Source organism: Nicotiana tabacum, chromosome 22, assembly GCF_000715075.1.
Source record: "Nicotiana tabacum cultivar K326 chromosome 22, ASM71507v2, whole genome shotgun sequence".
NCBI classification, from domain to species: Eukaryota; Viridiplantae; Streptophyta; class Magnoliopsida; order Solanales; family Solanaceae; genus Nicotiana; species Nicotiana tabacum.
In genome coordinates, this window is record NC_134101.1 from 33,193,882 (window position 1) to 33,212,170 (window position 18,289).

Here is an 18,289-nt window from a genome sequence, read left to right on the forward strand (position 1 = left end):
CTAAGGCTACCCTGAACAAGAGGCAGCTACAACAGGAACACAGGTTCATCTTCAAATCCCGCAACCATCGAGCTCAGCAACATCAGCAGCCAACATCTGCACGCAATGTGCAGAAGTGTAGTATCAGTACAACCGACCCCATGTACTGAGTAAGTAACAAACCTAGTCGTAGGTTAAAAGTAGTGACGAGCTTCCACCAAGTTCGGGTCCAAAACCAATAGTCCACAACAATCCATAACAACATAAAGCAAATAATACTAGAAGTAACTCAGGGATAAAATACTCAGCCAAATCATGATCTCAAAAATAGTAGTTCTTTCTTTCAAATATATCAGTGAAAACCCACATCGTTTGCCGAAGTTGCCAATAATATAAATAGTTTGAAAACAATAAATTTCTCCAAAAATCTTTTCAATAATAAATAAGATGTTTCATTTTCCTTCCGGATAACCCGTGTAAAACACATGCATCACTATGCCTATTAGTCAAAATGTGTGAGAAATCATGAATGATGTGATGTTGTACAGCATGGGGAAAATACAACTTTATGCCTGTATGTCATGTGTGCATGCCAATGCGATGCAGCTCAATGATAAAATCATGAACACCCCCTCGGGCAAAACCTCACAGTCACTCGTGCCACTCGGGCATACCTCACAATCACACTTGCCACTCAGGCATACCTCATAATCACTCTTGCCACTCGGGCATACCTCACAATCACTCATGCCTCCCAGTCACTCAGAACTCGGCACTCGGCACTCGCACTCAGTAGGTACCTGCGCTCACTGGGGGTGTGTACAGACTCCGGAGGGGCTCCTTCAGCCCAAGCGCTATAATCTTCACGGAAAACTCACGTGCTGCACGGACAACTCACGTGCTATAATAATAAAGTATGCTGCAGGCGGGCAGCCCCGATCCACACTCGTCCTCACAATCAGGCCCTCGGCCGATATCAAACATGCTGCGGTGTGCAGCCCGATCCTTAAATATGCAACATGCTGCGACGTGCAGCCCGATCCTATAAATATGCAACATGCTGCAACGTGCAGCCTGATCCCATAAATATCCTCACAAATCAGACCCTCGTCCTCACTCAGTCATTAATCTCTCCAGTCTCTCGGGCTCACAATGTCATGAAAATTAGCCCAGAAATGATGTTATGATGTATCAATAAATAACAACAGAGACTGAGATATGATATGCAATGAAATGAATATGACTAAGTATGAATTTTCAATTTAAAACAAATAATTCACAGTAATATGACCTCTGGGGGTCCCAATAATACTGGCACATGGGCTCAACGTGATTTTTAATATGCTTTTCAGCTCAATATCTATAACTCATAAAACTGCATGGAAAATGCCAAGATTATTTAACTGCAAATTTCACAGAAATAATTATGTCACAATTCTATAGTGCACGCCCACACGCCCGTCACCTAGCATGTGCGTCACCTCCCAACAATTCAAAAAAATACATATATTCAGGGTTCATACCCTCAACTCCAAGATTAGAAGAGTTACTTACCTCGAACAGGCCAAATCCAATGTTGAGCAAGCTAAGCAATGCTCCAGAAATTCCATTCTACGCGTATCAACTTTCAAACAGCTCAAATCTAGTCACAATAATTTGACTCAGTCCATACAATTTATAAGAATTAATTCCATATCAAAACGCTAATATTTTCCATAAAATCCGAAATTACGCCCCAAAAATTACCCGTGGGGCCCACATATCAAAATACGACGAAACTCACAAAATACGACAACCCATCCAATTACAAGTTCAACCATAATAATTTCACTCAAAAACAACTCCAAATCGGTATTCAAACATGTAAAGTTTGTTTTGTGACATTATAGAAATTTCCTTCTATTTCTCTTGAAGATTCAATAATCTTACACCACAAATGAAGATTAATTCATGGAATATAATCACAAGGGAGTTAATAACACTTACCCCAAGTTGTGTGGAAAATTTCCTCTCCAAAATTGCCCAACCCGAGCTCCAAAATCCAAAAAATGGGTGAAAATGTCGAACCCTCGAATTTAAGGTTCTGCCCCAGCGATTTCCGTATCTGCGGACAAGATTTGCGCACCTGCACCTCCGCTTGTGCGAGCAAAACATCGCATTTGCGGACTCCACTCGCCTGCCCAGTTTTCGCTTCTGCGCGCATCCGTCCGCATCTGCACTCACGCAGGTGCAGAATTTTCCCTCGCACCTGCGACCAATGCCTCACAGCCCTCTGCCTGCATCTGCGCTCTTTCACGCGCATGTGTGATTATGCACCTGTGAAGCATCTTCGGCACATGCGCACCTCGCTTCAGCGCACCCCTGCTCGCACTTGCGAGCTCGCACCTGCGACCACTTTTTCGCAGGTGCGATTACACCAGAAGGCTTCAGTTCCAGCAGTCTTCCAAATTCAAAAAACAATCTGTTCACCATCCAAAACTCACCCAAGGCCCCTGGGACCTCAACCAACTATATTAACAAGTTCCATAACATAACACAGACCTACTCGAGGCCTCAAATCATACCTAACAACCTCAAAAATACGAACTAAACACGAATTCAAGCCTAATAAATTTCCAAATTTCCAAATTCTATAAACGACGCCGAAACCTATCAAATCACGTGCGATTGACCTCAAATTTTTCACACAAGTCACATTTCACATTACGGACCTATTCAAATTTCCAGAATCAGATTTCGACCTCGATTTCAAAAAGTCAACCCCCCTGTCAAACTTTCCAAAATTTCATCTTTCGGCATTTCAATCCTAATTCCACTACGGACCTCCAAATAATTTTCCGGTCACGCTCCTAAGTCCAAAATCACCATACGGAGCTATTGGAATCATCATCATTAAATTCCGAGGTCGTTTACACATAAGCCGACATTCGGTCACTATTTTAACTTAAGATTTAAACCTTGTAACTAAGTGTTCCAATTCATTCCAAAACCTCACCGGACCCGAACCAATTGCCCCGACAATTCACACAACAACTGTAAAGTACAATTTGAGTAGTAAATGGGGAAACGGGGTTGTAATACTGAAAAAGACCGGTCGGGTCGTTACATTCTCCCCCACTTAAACATACGTTCGTCCTCGAACGTGCCAAGAGTTGTTTCTAAGACATCAAATCATTGTTCCATCTTACCACACACGTACCCGGGGGTGAACCCACGTCACCCTATCCCACATAAGGCTTGACTACACAGTGCAACTGAAAATCATTAATTTAACCTTAGCCCATAAACCTTGGAGTTTAATTTCCAACCTTAAATATTTCTTTCAAGACACAAATCTTACATTTACACTCCGTATAAGTCCGAACAAGTTGCATTGAGCTATAACTATAACCCCGGATATAAGCAACCAACATATTACACAACTCGCATACTCGTAGCACCATTCCTGATCACAGTGACTACTCCAAAACCAACCACATACTAGTATTAAACCCATATCGAACCAAACCTCATCCCAAAACCTTCGTACAATGTTGATAATAAAAGAAACACGCAGAATCTCATAACCCCTTATCAGACCAACAGATCATGGATATCTCTCGCCCCAACCGGAACCATAATCACTTTCTGAGCCGACTTTCAATATTACCTGATAGTACCCATTACAGGTCCAATGACCTTATATTACTAAACATAATTGTTCCACAGACATACCGCACCAATATAACTCGGAGCCACGACACGTGCCATCCGTGCACCAATACACAACATTCAAATGTACCCAGTCATGGAAAATGACTCAAATGAGAGAACTGCCCCACTAGATTAACAAGTACCGCCACAACAAAACGCCAAAAATTCATCATACACCGTAGAACCATCACCCGATTTTACACAAGGTTCATATTATATACTCCGAGCCACCCTGATCCAAATTAATAATGACGGAGAGGCAAATGACAAAAATACCACACAAAACCCGAAAGGACATAACCATTACGCTATCGATCATGCAATACCCAAATACTCATCACACTCAAATTCCGCTATAAAGCTCAAGTAGAACCGCGCCATCTGTGCACATAACCAACGAATCACAACTCCTCATAGCATAAAGGAGTAACTCACAGATCATTGAGAACACGAATAAGTTCAACATCAACCAAATGACACATCTCTCAATAATAGCAGTATGGAGCCAACCATTCCGGCTCGGTGTAGAATACACATCTTAATTGGGCCTACCTATGGACCCCCAAATCAACTCGGGTTACCCACAATTAGATAGAAATCCCTCCGAAAATCCATAATGACTGAATCATAACACATTTTATCATCTGGCTAGCTCCGGCTACAACTTTATAGTCCACAACCATGAAATAATCTGCTCCTGGGAACTCCCAATCTCCAAATCCATTGAACACGCGAATCACCATATTTGATTCCATCTCCACCGCCCGAATTCCTAACACCTCTCTCATACACGATCATCCCATTAGAAATACTTTAAAAGTTCTTCCGTGCCACTTGACAAAATTTGAATATCAGCAATCTATCAACCATGTGAGTACCGCAATACTAATTTATACATCCGTAAGTCAAAATATAATACGCCTTCTGAAGTCCGCCCCTTTCTCATACAACACCAAGTAATAATAGTATTCATCTAGTTATTTGAAACTGTCCATGTTGTCCAACATTCGCTACCTTCTCTTCAAGACTGTACTGCCACCTTGTACATGAATATCTAGCTTTCGTACAACACATAACATCTATCTTGTCATCATGTGAAAAGCACAAGAATCTTATTATCAACTTTGAGTCACCAATAATTTACATACCATTTTAGTTAGAAACCTTTCTCTTACTTCTTTTCAGGAGGAAATCACAATACACAACACGTTCTCCCCACCGGTAGAAACCATCAAGAATAATTTGGAATCCATTTGCACATAATCAAGCCCTTAAAACTAAATTCCTCTAACTCAACCAAGCCACGCAGGTCGCCAAGTCCAGGTGTATTGCCACAAAGCACCTGTAGAAAACCCCCACATCATAAGCACCCCAAAGAACCGATCATATCCATTACCATACTGATCCAACCTACTACCCAGTTGTCCTATTTTCTCCGAGTCCCTTTCGAATTTGTCTTCAGATTGATACTTCTTCTTGCTAAAATACCTTGATCTTTAACCACAACTCACCCTACAAACCTTAGCATAGAACCACAATGCCCTACGGCCCATAAGCAATTGTATACTTCTTAAGCACCTTCAAAAATACCACAACTATAACACTCACTCTGAGAATACCTTAAGTGAATTTGAAATTGTTCTTCTTACCTTCCTTATACTAAAATGTAGAATCCCTAGTCATACAGAACTTTCGTAAGTCCAGGAACCATCAAATACAAATCTCAGGTTTAATCCATACACAAATCCGGAGAAATTCTCAATTACAATATAGAATTCTCAAACCCACTAGAATTCTCTCGGAAGTCACCCACTTTGCTCCAATCTAAATTGCACCGCCCAAATGGGCTAAGGACACGTGCCCCATTAGCACAACAATACTCAAAAAAGTAACTCTACTCTAATACTCCCAATCAAATTCATACTCCGTGCGTACTACATATTTTGAAAATAACAACTCACTCATTCCATGATTTCCATATACTCATAAAGTACAATATAACCCGTATCCAAGAATTTCCTTATTCGAGTCATTATCGGTCTCAACTTTGCAAGTCATAACTGACCCACTAGTATGCCTCAGCCCAAAACTAAACCTTTACATAAAAATCATGAAATTGAATTATCAATACCAGGCTCCCCCACTTGGCTCAAAGCCATAGATTAAAACATTCCATAACTCCAAATCACAATACCAATACTCTATTACTGTCATAATGCCACAGTCAGTTCAACGAAGCTTCTTCTCAAACTTATGCAATGCCAACCATAAAAATACACCAAATCATCCGTTAAGATCGCAATCATTCTCTTGATACTCAAGTCGACTTTATCAGCCAAATTCGAATTCAAATCTCCACACATGCGCCCCACTGGCAAAGAAGAAACCCTCCACTTACATTACAAGGAACACACCTACGTAGATTACTCTCCAGGAGATAACCTACCTCCCTAGCCTCAAATTGGCATCTTGTTATATCTTTTCGCCAGTCATAATTACTATGCAATCACTTAGTCTATCTGAGTCCAAACTCACTAACCAGATATGAGAATTTAATTTGTCCCAAAATTTAACAATCGTGAAAGATCCTTCAAAACATTCACACTCGAGACTATACGTCACATCAAAACAAAAATCAAGCACCCAATGGCCTTCCTTTACATTTCAAGGAAGCATTTTTCGTCACATTCAAATCGTCTTAACATATTCCGCAGTTACATCATACTCATCACAAAGCCATTCCACCGCTCATCGAGCCACAAATTCCACTGCAAGGTCATTATCGGACATATAAGTCCAATTGTATAGGTTACAACTGAAGCTACTGAGCTTAAGCTGCGGTCTAAACTTGGCCTCAAGTCCTCCAGACTATCCCATCACCAAAACATAGAATACTCATCTCGAACTTCGTTTATGGAATCACAAGCCGGCAATGCACCGCTGATACCGAGCACTCATGTGCGCATACGAATACGTGGAAGGAATTCAAAGAGTTATGTCTCAAGCTGAATCAATCCCGCATGATAAGGAAAGAAAGATGGGAAGTATATATCCTAAATGCCCTGTAGCCTCTCGAAGATAAGTATGGACGTCATCATACCGATCCGCAAGACTCTACTAGACACTTGCTCATGACTTATAGAACCTATGAACCTAGAGCTCTGATACCACCTTGTCACGACCCCAAATTCAACTAGTCATGATGGCACCTAACCCATCCCGTTAGGTAAGCCAATTACCAACTAACTAATGTCAATGATAATTATTAAAGCAAATTAAGTGAATAAAGATCATGATCTTATACAATCCCCAAGAACTGGTAGTACAAATCATGAGCTTCTAAGAATAAAGTATACAAAGCGAAAATAAAATAAATACATAGTCTGTTTGAATAATATATAAATAGAGCTTTTATAAATCTAAGGCTTCCCTAAACAAGAGGAATCTACAACAGGAATGCAGGTACATCTTCAAATCCCGCAACCATCGAGCACAGCAACAACAGCAGCCAATATCTGCATGCAATGTGCAGAAGTATAGTATTAGTAAAACCGACCCCATGTACAGATTAAGTAACAAATCTAGCCGTAGGTTGAAAGTAGTGACGAGCTTCCACCAAGTTCGGGTCCAAAACCAATAGTCCACAACAATCCATAACTACATAAAGCAAATAATACCAGAAGTAACTCAGGGACAAAATACTCAGCCAAATCATGATTTCAAAAATAGTAGTCCTCTCTTTCAAATTCATCAGTGAAAACCCATATCATTTGCCGAAGTTGCCAATAATATGAATAGTTTGAAAACAATAAATTTCTCTAAAACTCCAAAATTTCTTCCAGATAACCCATGTAAAACAAATGCATCACTATGCTTATCTGTCAAAATGTGTGAGAAATCATGAATGATGTGATGTTGTACGGCATGAGGAAAACTACATCTCTATGCCTGTATGTCATGTGTGCATGCCAATGCGATGCAACTAGGTGATAAAATCATGAACATCTCCTCGGGCAAATCTCACAGTCACTCGTGCCACTCGGGCATACCTCACAATCACTCTTGCCACTCGGGCATACCTCACAATCACTCATGCCTCCCAATCACTCAGCACTCGGCACTCGACACTCGCACTCAGTAGGTACTTACGCTCACTTGGGGTGTGTACAGACTCCGGAGGGGCTCCTTCAGCCCAAGTGCTATAATTTGCACGGACAACTCACGTGCTGCACGGACAACTCACGTGCTATAATAATAAAGTATGTTGTAGGTGGGCAGCCCCGATCCACACTCGTCCTCACAATCAGGACCTCGGCCGATATCAAACATGTTGCGGCATGCAGCCCGATCCCATAAATATGCAACATGCTGCGGCGTGCAGCCTGATCCCATAAATATCCTCACAAATTAGGCCCTCGGCCTCACTCAGTCATCAATCTCTCCAGTCTCTCGGGCTCACAATGTCATGAAAAATAGCCCAGAAATGATGTTATGATGTATCAATAAATAACAACAGAGACTGAGATATGATATGCAATGAAATGAATATGACTAAGTATGAATTTTCAATTTAAAACAAATAATTCACAGTAATATGACCTCTGGGGGTCCCAATAATACTGGCACATGGGCTCAACGTGATTTTTAATATGCTTTTCAGCTCAATATCTATAACTCATAAAACTGCATGGAAAATGCCAAGATTATTTAACTGCAAATTTCACAGAAATAATTATGTCACAATTCTATAGTGCACGCCCACACGCCCGTCACCTAACATGTGTGTGACCTCGCAACAATTCAAAAAATACATATATTCAGGGTTCATACCCTCAACTCCAAGATTAGAAGAGTTACTTACCTCGAACAGGCCAAATCCAATGTCGAGCAAGCTAAGCAATGCTCCAGAAATTCCATTCTGCGCGTATCAACTTCCAAACGGCTCGAATCTAGTCACAATAATTTGACTCAGTCCACACAATTTATAAGAATTAATTCCATATCAAAACGCTAATATTTTCCATAAAATCCAAAATTACGCACCAAAAATCACCCGTGGGGCCCACGTCTCGAAATCCGACGAAACTCACAAAATACGATAACCCATCCAATTACAAGTTCAACCATACTAATTTAACTCAAATCCGACTCCAAATCGGTATTCAAACTTGAAAAGTTCGTTTTGTGACATTATAGAAATTTCCTTCTATTTATCTTGAAGATTCAATAATCTTACACCAACAATGAAGATTAATTCATGGAATATAATCACAAGGGAGTTAAGAACACTTACCCCAAATTGTGTGGAAAATTTCCTCTCCAAAATCGCCCAACCCGAGCTCCAAAATCCGAAAACTGGGTGAAAATGTCGAACCCTCGAATTTAAGGTTCTGCCCCAGCGATTTCCGCATCTGCAGACAAGATTTGCGCACCTACACCTCTGCTTGTGCGAGCAAAATGTCGCATTTGCGGACTCCACTCGCCTGCCTAGTTTTCGCTTTTGCGCGCATCCGTCTGCATCTGCGCTCACGCAGTTGCGGAATTTCCCCTCGCATCTGCGACCAATGCCTCACAGCCCTCTGCCCGCATCTGCGCTCTTTCACACGCAGGTGCGATTGCGCACCTGCGAAGCATCTTCCGCACATGTGCACCTCGCTTTAGCGCACCCCTGCTCGCACTTGCGAGCTCGCACCTGCGACCACTTTTCCGCAGGTGCGATTACACCATATAGCTTCAGTTACAGCAGTCTTCCAAATTCAAAAATCAATCTGTTAACCATTCGACACTCACCCGAGGCCCCCAGAACCTCAACCAACTATATCAACAAGTCCCATAACATAACACAGACCTATTCGAGGCCTCAAATCATACCTAACAACCTCAAAAATACAAACTACACACAGATTTATGCCTAATAAATTTTCAAATTTCCAAATTCTACAAACGACGTCGAAACCTATCAAATCACGTGCGATTGACATCAAATTTTGCACACAAGTCACATTTCACATTACGGACCTATTCAAATTTCTAGAATCAGATTTTGACCTAAATATCAAAAAGTCAACCCCCGGTCAAACTTCCCAAAATTTCATCTTTCGGCATTTCAAGCCTAATTCCACTTTGTACCTCCAAATAATTTTTCGGACATGCTCCTAAGTCCAAAATCACCATGCGAAGATATTGGAATCATCAGAATTAAATTCCGAGATCGTTTACATATAAGTCGATATCCGGTCACTATTTTAACTTATGATTTAAACCTTGTAACTAAGTGTTCCAATTCATTCCAAAACCTCACCGGACCCGAACTAATTGCCCCAGCAATTCACACAACAACTGTAAAGTACAATTTGAGCAATAAATGGGGAAACGGGGTTGTAATACTCAAAAAGACCGGTCAGACCGTTACACCTAAGCAAGACAAATATCTTGTTGGTATTCGGTTGGGATAAAAGAAGTATTATGGAAGGAGTTGGCAACTAGAGAATCAAGGGTCCTATGAGGACAAACTATGCTTAGAAGTAATTTTATATTAATGAGAAAGTCTTCGAATGGAAGAGATAGAATTTTAATATATGCAAGAAATGCTCTTTCACGTGCGACTTAGTGTATACATGATAGAAAGAGAATACAGATATGCATGATAGTAATATCTGTTGCAATATAGAGTGACAGATGTTGGAATGAGCGAGGTATAGATGTGCAACTGTTTAAAATAATAAAAAATTATTTGATGCAATTTTGGTTTATGCGCAACCATGTGAAACTTAGATATTTTGTTATTATACGTTGATGACGTATGTGTGGCCGTACGGGTCCTAAATAATTTGTTGTTGTACATTGAGCATATATGTGCGGTCGTGTGGGGCCTAGACATCATATTATGCAAAAATATGTGGTTGTTGAATTATGTTGAAATTAGTGCCCGTGTGGGGGCTTGTTCTAAACAGGTTGAATTATTTGGATGGTCACAGTTACAGGGGATACTCTGCCGAAAATTTTAAGAATTTAGAGAGTTAGCCAAATTTTGGGGCCTTAAGGAAGTCGAAATTTTGGAAGAATATCTAAGACCCATATTAAGTCAGAAATAATTAAGAATGATGGTTAAGGTGAAAGGAGGATAATAATGTTCTTAATAATGACTTGCAAAACATTCGAGGACCAATGTTCTTAAGTGGGGGAGAATGTAACACCCCGAAAATATTCAAAGAGTTTTAAGACCATTAAAGAGATTGGCGGGTGCTAATTATATTAATTCGGGTATGAACAAGACTGATAATTTGAATGATACAAATTAAAAATGATAATATATGTATAAGGCACATTAATAATGGTTTATGGTCTAAGAAGAGCCCTAAAGCTTAGTCAAGTTTAAAAATTATATGATGGGATAACGTTTCAAGTGAGTTCGCATAAGACCTAAATTCAAACGAGCATAGCTCTCCATATATGAAGAGTTATATGGTGTATAACCTATCAATAGAAAGGTCTATGTGTCTAGTTTCTAATTCTTTAAACCGTTTGTCATTTGAAAATTCCTACAAGTAATTATGATATTTTTACTAAAGGGTGGCAGAACAGCTACGCGAGTCTTGCATAGCCTACGCAACATTGCAGCGTAGCCTACGCAAAATTGCGTAGGCAAATCCAGTAGCTTCAAGGGTCATTTTAAGAGCTGAAAACGTGGGTTTAGAGAGAGAATGGGTTAGTTCTTCATCTTGGAATGGATTTCTAGAGAGAAGGAGGAGCTCTTCCACCATGGATACACTTCAAGATAATTATTTTGGTACAAGGATGATTATATAACATCATTTAGTGATAATACTAACATTATTATGGATCAAATCCATAGGAAATGGGTTGAATCGTCAAGAATACCAAAAAGAGAAAAAGCTAGATTCTTCCACCAAGAGGTAATCCCTTCACTTGAGCTTCATATATATGTCATATTGGAGTATGGGTAGCATGTTTATGAGTTTTATTTGAAGTTGTAATGGGATATTGTATGAACCCTAAGGGAGGGTCTTGAAAATGATATTTTGGGCAAAGAAGAAAATGAATAGTGATGAATTGATATAAAAGGAATTGTTTTGAGTTTCTAATGATTCCAATAGACTTGATAACTTAATTGATGAACGAATTGAATAGGGAATCACCATTTTGACAAGGTACAACACTAGTTCTTGAAATGGGTGTTCTTGAACATAGGGTTTTGTTGGAGAAAAAATTTCTAATAGTGACTTAATGATGCTGGGTAATTAACATAGTATTATTAATGACTCCAAATGAGTATTAAATGATAAGAATGGAATTGAATAGGCTAATAGATGAGCCTATTGGATAATTTGGGATGGTTGAAGGCTTGTTGCAAATTATGAAGCCTAAATGGATATTTATGAATCTTTTCGTATTTATTTTGATGTAGTTGGGATATCTAATGGTAGGTATTGAATTGTGGGTGATATTTGGACATTTTAATCAATTGGAGCATTGTAGTATTTTCAGAGTTTGAAGATTTGAGGGTCGAGTTGAGGTTGGATTTTGGTAAAATTGGTAAAATTGGTATGGCTAGGCTCATGGTTGAATGAGCTATCGGATTTTATAACTTTTGTCGGGTTCCGAGATGTGGCCCCCACGGGCAATTTTTGAGCTACATTTTGAATTTTTATGAAAATTTTTATTGACTGAAATGAATTATTTGTGACTAGATTCGAGACATTTGGAAGCCGATTTGAGAGGCAAAGGCATAGCAGAGTAAATAATTTCTCGTTTCTAGGTAAGTTACAGTTTTAAATCTGGTCCTGAGGGTATGAAACCCTGGACTTTTGTGTCATGTGATTATTTTGGAGGTGACGCACATGCTAGGTAATGGGCGTGTGGGCGTGTGGGCGTGCACCGAGGGAATTGTGACTTGGTCCGTCCCATGAAACTGTAAAGTTGAATAATTTGTTGTTAGTTATATGCTCTTTATGTGTTGAAGAAATTTGACTATAAATCTTGTTAGAAATCATGCTTAGGCTATGTGATGGTACTATTGGGACCCACAGAGGGCACGTACTTATTGAATTAATTGCTACTTTCTATCTTGTGCTCAGTCATGATTTTACTTGCGTATCATACCTCAGTCTTTCTTGATATTTGTTGATGCATTATGTTATCTTTGTTTGGGCTGATCTTTGTGATTTCTGAGAGCGCGAGAGACTAGAGAGGTTGAGGACTGAGTAAGGCCGAGGGCCTGTCGGTGAGGTAAGGATATATTATGGCACGTGAGTTGTCTGTGCAGGATATTATAGCACGTGAGTTGTTCGTGCAGATTATGGCGCTTGGGATGTAGGAGCCTCTTTGGTGTCTGTACACCCCCCCGTGAGTGCGGGTACCCAATGAGTGTGAGTGCTGAGGGCAGAGAGCCAAGTGGGTGAGTTGTTGTAATGAGTTGAGTGACTGTTGCCTGAGAGGTTGTACTTGCTTTGTATTTGTTGTTGCACTTGGTTGCTATCTGTCATTGTTGTGAAATCTCTAAAAGATTTTATATCCGGATTACATGAACTTGAACTGTATAAAATTGATTTGACTTAAACTGCCGGATTTGAAAGCATGGTTATTCTTTGTTGGAATTACTGAAAGTGAACTATAACTGTGTAGCTCATCATTATCTTCAGTTCCTTAGTTATTATTGTTACTTGCTGAGTTGGTTGTACTCATACTATACCCTGCACTTCGTTTGCAGATCCAGGTATTTTCGAACATAGCGGGTATTGATCATTTCGCGCAGTTAATTTTCAGGAGATTTTGAGGTAGCTGCCGTGTTCCGCAGACCTTGTCTCTCCTTCTCTATCTCCTTGTTTACTGTATTTCGTCTTAGACTATCATAGACTGTATCTTCCAGACTTGTAATCATAATAGATGCTCATGTACTCAGTGACACCAGGTTTTGAGGAGTGTTCGTATCAGTATTTGTAGGATTTTGTATTGTATTTAAATATTATATTTTCAAACTTAAAGAGAAATTGTGGTTTATTGAGATTATCGACTTGCCTAGTATCGAGATAGGCGCCATCACGACAGATTGGGATTTTGGGTCGGGGCACTCCCTTTTTTCATGAGTCCATTCATTCATGTGTAATGTTCGAGAAAAAATGAGCTTTTTTAAATTCTAAACAAGGAAACATTCGGGCAAATTTTGTTTTTTCTTTCAAAATCTTATACTAGCAGTTTGAGACTTTGAGTCAAACAAAAAAAATTTGAACTTGTAATTTACAAGGGAAGAAAGTAAAGGAAACATCAATCATACCAATTTTAGTTCGATCAAGGAATGGTAGATTCATACCGGTAACTTTCCTTGAATAAGAAAATATAGCCGTTCATACTATTCTTCCTTCTTATATTAATACACTACTGAATCTTAACAAAGTATTAACAAGCAAGTAAGATCTTTCATTAGATCTCTTCTTCAAAAATCAAAGATTTCACAATTTTTTTCTTACAGAAAAAATTAGCATAAAATATTGAGAAAATCTTCAAGGATAAATTATGACTTCCACGCGTTGTGCTGCCTGCAATCAATTAAGAAGAAGATGCCCTTCAGATTGTATTTTTTTTACCATATTTTCCTCCAAATAATCCTCAAAGATTTTCTTTTGTTCACAAAATCTATGGTGCTAGCAATGTCGGAAAGATGCTCCAGGTAACACCATATTCCTCGTTATTCAGTCTATAAATACAATACTCATTCATATATATATATATATATATATATATATATATATATATATATATATATATATATATATATATGTTTGTGTGTGTGTGTGTGTGTGTGTGTATGGATACACCAATATCCACTCTCGATCTTGTTAATTAGGTTCGAACAATATGTATGTGTGTATAAAAGAAGAAATATTAGATTAATGTATACAAATATAAAGTAGGCACCCGTTATATATTTCAAATTCTGAATTTGCCTCTTATCATGAATTCTTCATAGTCTTACTTCATTCTCCACTATGCTGAATACTATCCGTTCCTCTTTTTCCATTAGTAAGCATGCACGCTTGAACCCCAAATACTTATCTTCTCCTCTATTCTAACTAAGTTGAAAAATATTGGATACATTTTGAACAAATTAACGACAATCTTTTGTCCTTCTAATTGATTAAGTTTATCTATTTTTGTGAAATATTAGCAAGTCCAAGAGCATCAACGAGCCAATGTAGCAAACTCCTTGTACTACGAGGCTTACTGTCGGATTAAGAATCCAGTTTATGGCTGTTTTGGAATCATCAGTATTTTACATCAAGAAATCTACCATTTAGAATGTCAGTTAACTAAGTACAAGCTGAAATTAGCCTTCTCAAAGCTCAGGCACAAACAGAGGCACAGTTAGCACAAGGACTACAAGGGCAACAAGTTGAACTTTCACCAAGAATATATCAGCAAACTCGTTGACTGATCAAAATGGAGTTTATTCATTATTATTATCATCTTTTGATCTTTCTACTCCTCCATGTTACTAGTGCTGCTTAAGTTAATTCCTATAAACATCATGTCATGTTCTTTTATTTGAGTAATTCTATTAATTTAGAGTCGATATTTTCACAACGTAATAATTACTATGAGATTCTCCAAAAAAAAAAAAAAAAAAAGATGCTTCAATCGCATTACATACAAAAAACAGATCTAGAATTTTGAGATCATGAGTGCATCATCGATTCTATACTAAAGTTGATGATGTCATGTCACGACCCAATTTAGGATCATGACCGGCACCTGGAAGCAAGTGCCCCCAAGTAAGCCTTATCGGTATTTTACAGAAAATCGGACAGAATTTTCCCTATTTTAGGACTATCCAAAAATAAATCTGTCTTAGAAATCAACAACACAATCAACCTATATCGATCAAACAAGTTATAATCCTCATTCACGAAATATTTTCAATACAATATTACTAACTTCATCTCCAATTATACGATAGGAAAGTCTAATACGAGTCACCAATTCTATATCAATAAAAGAATGCTTATGACACTCGTAAAAATGACTATGGAGCGACTCTAAGGGTTTCAAGAAAGAGACTATAACAAATAAATAACAATCTTTGCCCACCCGAATAAATACGGGGCTCACCAGGAATTGTCAACTCATGTACTCTAATTAACGGAATCCTCGCCTGCGTCTAGTGTTGTCTCTATAAAAATAATAGCTGGGAGTGAGTCGCTAGCTCAGTGAGTAATAATACTCAACCATAACCGTTTTTAATAGGGGACAAGTCAGAAAACATGCTTGTATAATAATCACAAAATAAAATGCCTTTTTTTTTAAAACGGTAATAATAATCAATCTCATCATGTGTTTCCTGTAACAAAATAAATTAACAATTCAGTAATAAACTCGGTAAATACTGTGTGATAGCAAATCTTTATATTTGGGAGGTTTCAAGAAAAGGATCATGTAATCTATATCACTGTGTGAACCCCTTCGTAAAAGGAGTCAAATATAACTGTAGGTCCCTACTCGAGGGAAAGCTGTAATTGTATGCTAGTTCTACCTTCCCACTAGCGAGGGCTATAACTGTACTCGGTAATCGGTAAATACAAGGTGCACCAGGTCTAACAAACCCGCCGTTAGCTACGGGATCCTTCAAAGTCTCCTCCTATTAATACTCTTTCTTGTAAACAGTAAATACTCGTACAAATGCATTTTCAAAATAATGAAGGGCATATCATTTCTTATCAAATCTTGTAATTTTATTTCGGTAACGGTAATCATGTCTCGAGTAACCGTAAAATATGTCTAGTAACAGTGAGAATATTTTAAATAACTGTTACATCTCAGGTAACGGTAAAACATATCTAATAACGATGAAAATATTTTGGTTAACCGGTAAATATTTCAAGTAAACTGTTCAGTACCATATCAAGTAAAGGACATGTCCCACATGTAAATTTCAAAGCATCGGTAATACATTTATTTTCAAAATCATATATAAACCATGCAGGTTATGAAAACACAAATTGTGGTAAGATTACTACTCACAGTACTCGTGTCGCAATACCAAACATCTCAAGCAATCTGTATGACTTCAAATCGATCCAAGTGCTCAATTCGTGTGAAATCTATAAATTAATATAAGTTTATGTTACCATCTGCTAACCGCGAAATTCAGTAAGTTTAAGTGATAGCGAGTCACAATTTTTATTACTCATGTCTCAGTGTTACTCAAATAAACCATCTGCTAGACTACCTATAATGCTATCAAAACTAACTCTTAATAGCTTTTTTTTTTAATTCCACGTTCATGGTTATTCATGAACTAGTTTATTTCACCATAAAAATCCATGTTACTGTTACCCACCATAGTTAAATACCAAACTCAATTCTAGTATTCCAGATGAAGAGTTAAACAATATGAAATCAAAATTCTTCCAGAAGACTTACGTTGTTAGTTCTTGTAGTTTCTTGTTATAACTCTTTGATGCCAAACAGAGTACTTTTACTCAAGAAAAAGAACTGATGCGTATTTCTCCTCTTCAAGCATCGTATCCCAGTAGCAGTTTGGGTTTTTGACTCCAAGTTGCTATTAAATTTCTCGTTTTCACTTTCCTTACGGATTAGAGTTGTAGATATTTTCCCAATTTTCCAAGTTGTACTCTATTTGTTTGCTGGCAAGTCTCCTCTCCAAACCCTTATCAAACCCACGCCACATCTCTGATGGGCTTTGGCCTTTTAAATTGCTTCATCCCTTTTTTTATAGCTAAATGACCAATTTGTCCTTGGTTAAAATTATGGGTTATTACATTCTTTTCCTCTTATAAAATTCGGTCTTCGAATTTCAAATAAAGTGCATGCCTGTAGACTGAAATAAGTAGGGATATCTGACTCACATACTATCTTCCACTTCCTTAGTAGCTTCTTCAACAAAATAGGTTCCATAAGACCTTCGCAAATATAAATTCTTTTGATCGTAACTTTCTTATTTATCTGTCAGCACTAGCGATCGACTCTTCGTTGCAAGTTAATTTTTCATCAAAGTTGGATAATCGGTGCTACAAGCATATAAGAGAAGTCCAATATACATTTTTTTAGAATAGAAATATCGAACACTAAATGAAGAAAAATAACTCAGGAAGAAGTGTCAAACGATAAGTATGACTTCCATCCCATCCAGTACCTCTTATAATCTTATAAATCTTGGATTCATCTTCACCCCTTTTTTTTCAAATTGCATCACGCTTTTCATAGGGAGACTCGTAGGATCATTCGGTCTTTTGCTATAAATTTTAAGTCAATTTTCATGTTATTTGCACAAGACTTTTGTCTGCTTTGTGATGTGAGCAATCCTATCTGAGTCAAATGAACTTATCAGTCATTTTTTATAACAAGTCTAGTCCTAATTATTTTTTTAATCTATAAGTATAGTCTTAATACCTTAGTATCACCGACTTAAAACCATCAGAAAAGGCTTTATATGGATCCATCTGGATGCTTAACTACAAGTTAGTGTTATAAACAAACTCAGGTAAAAAGGTCGATAAGCATCTCAACTATCTCAAAAATAAAGAACATTTTTTCTCCAAGATTTGTACATTATGTTTAGATTACCCATCTGACAGCGGAT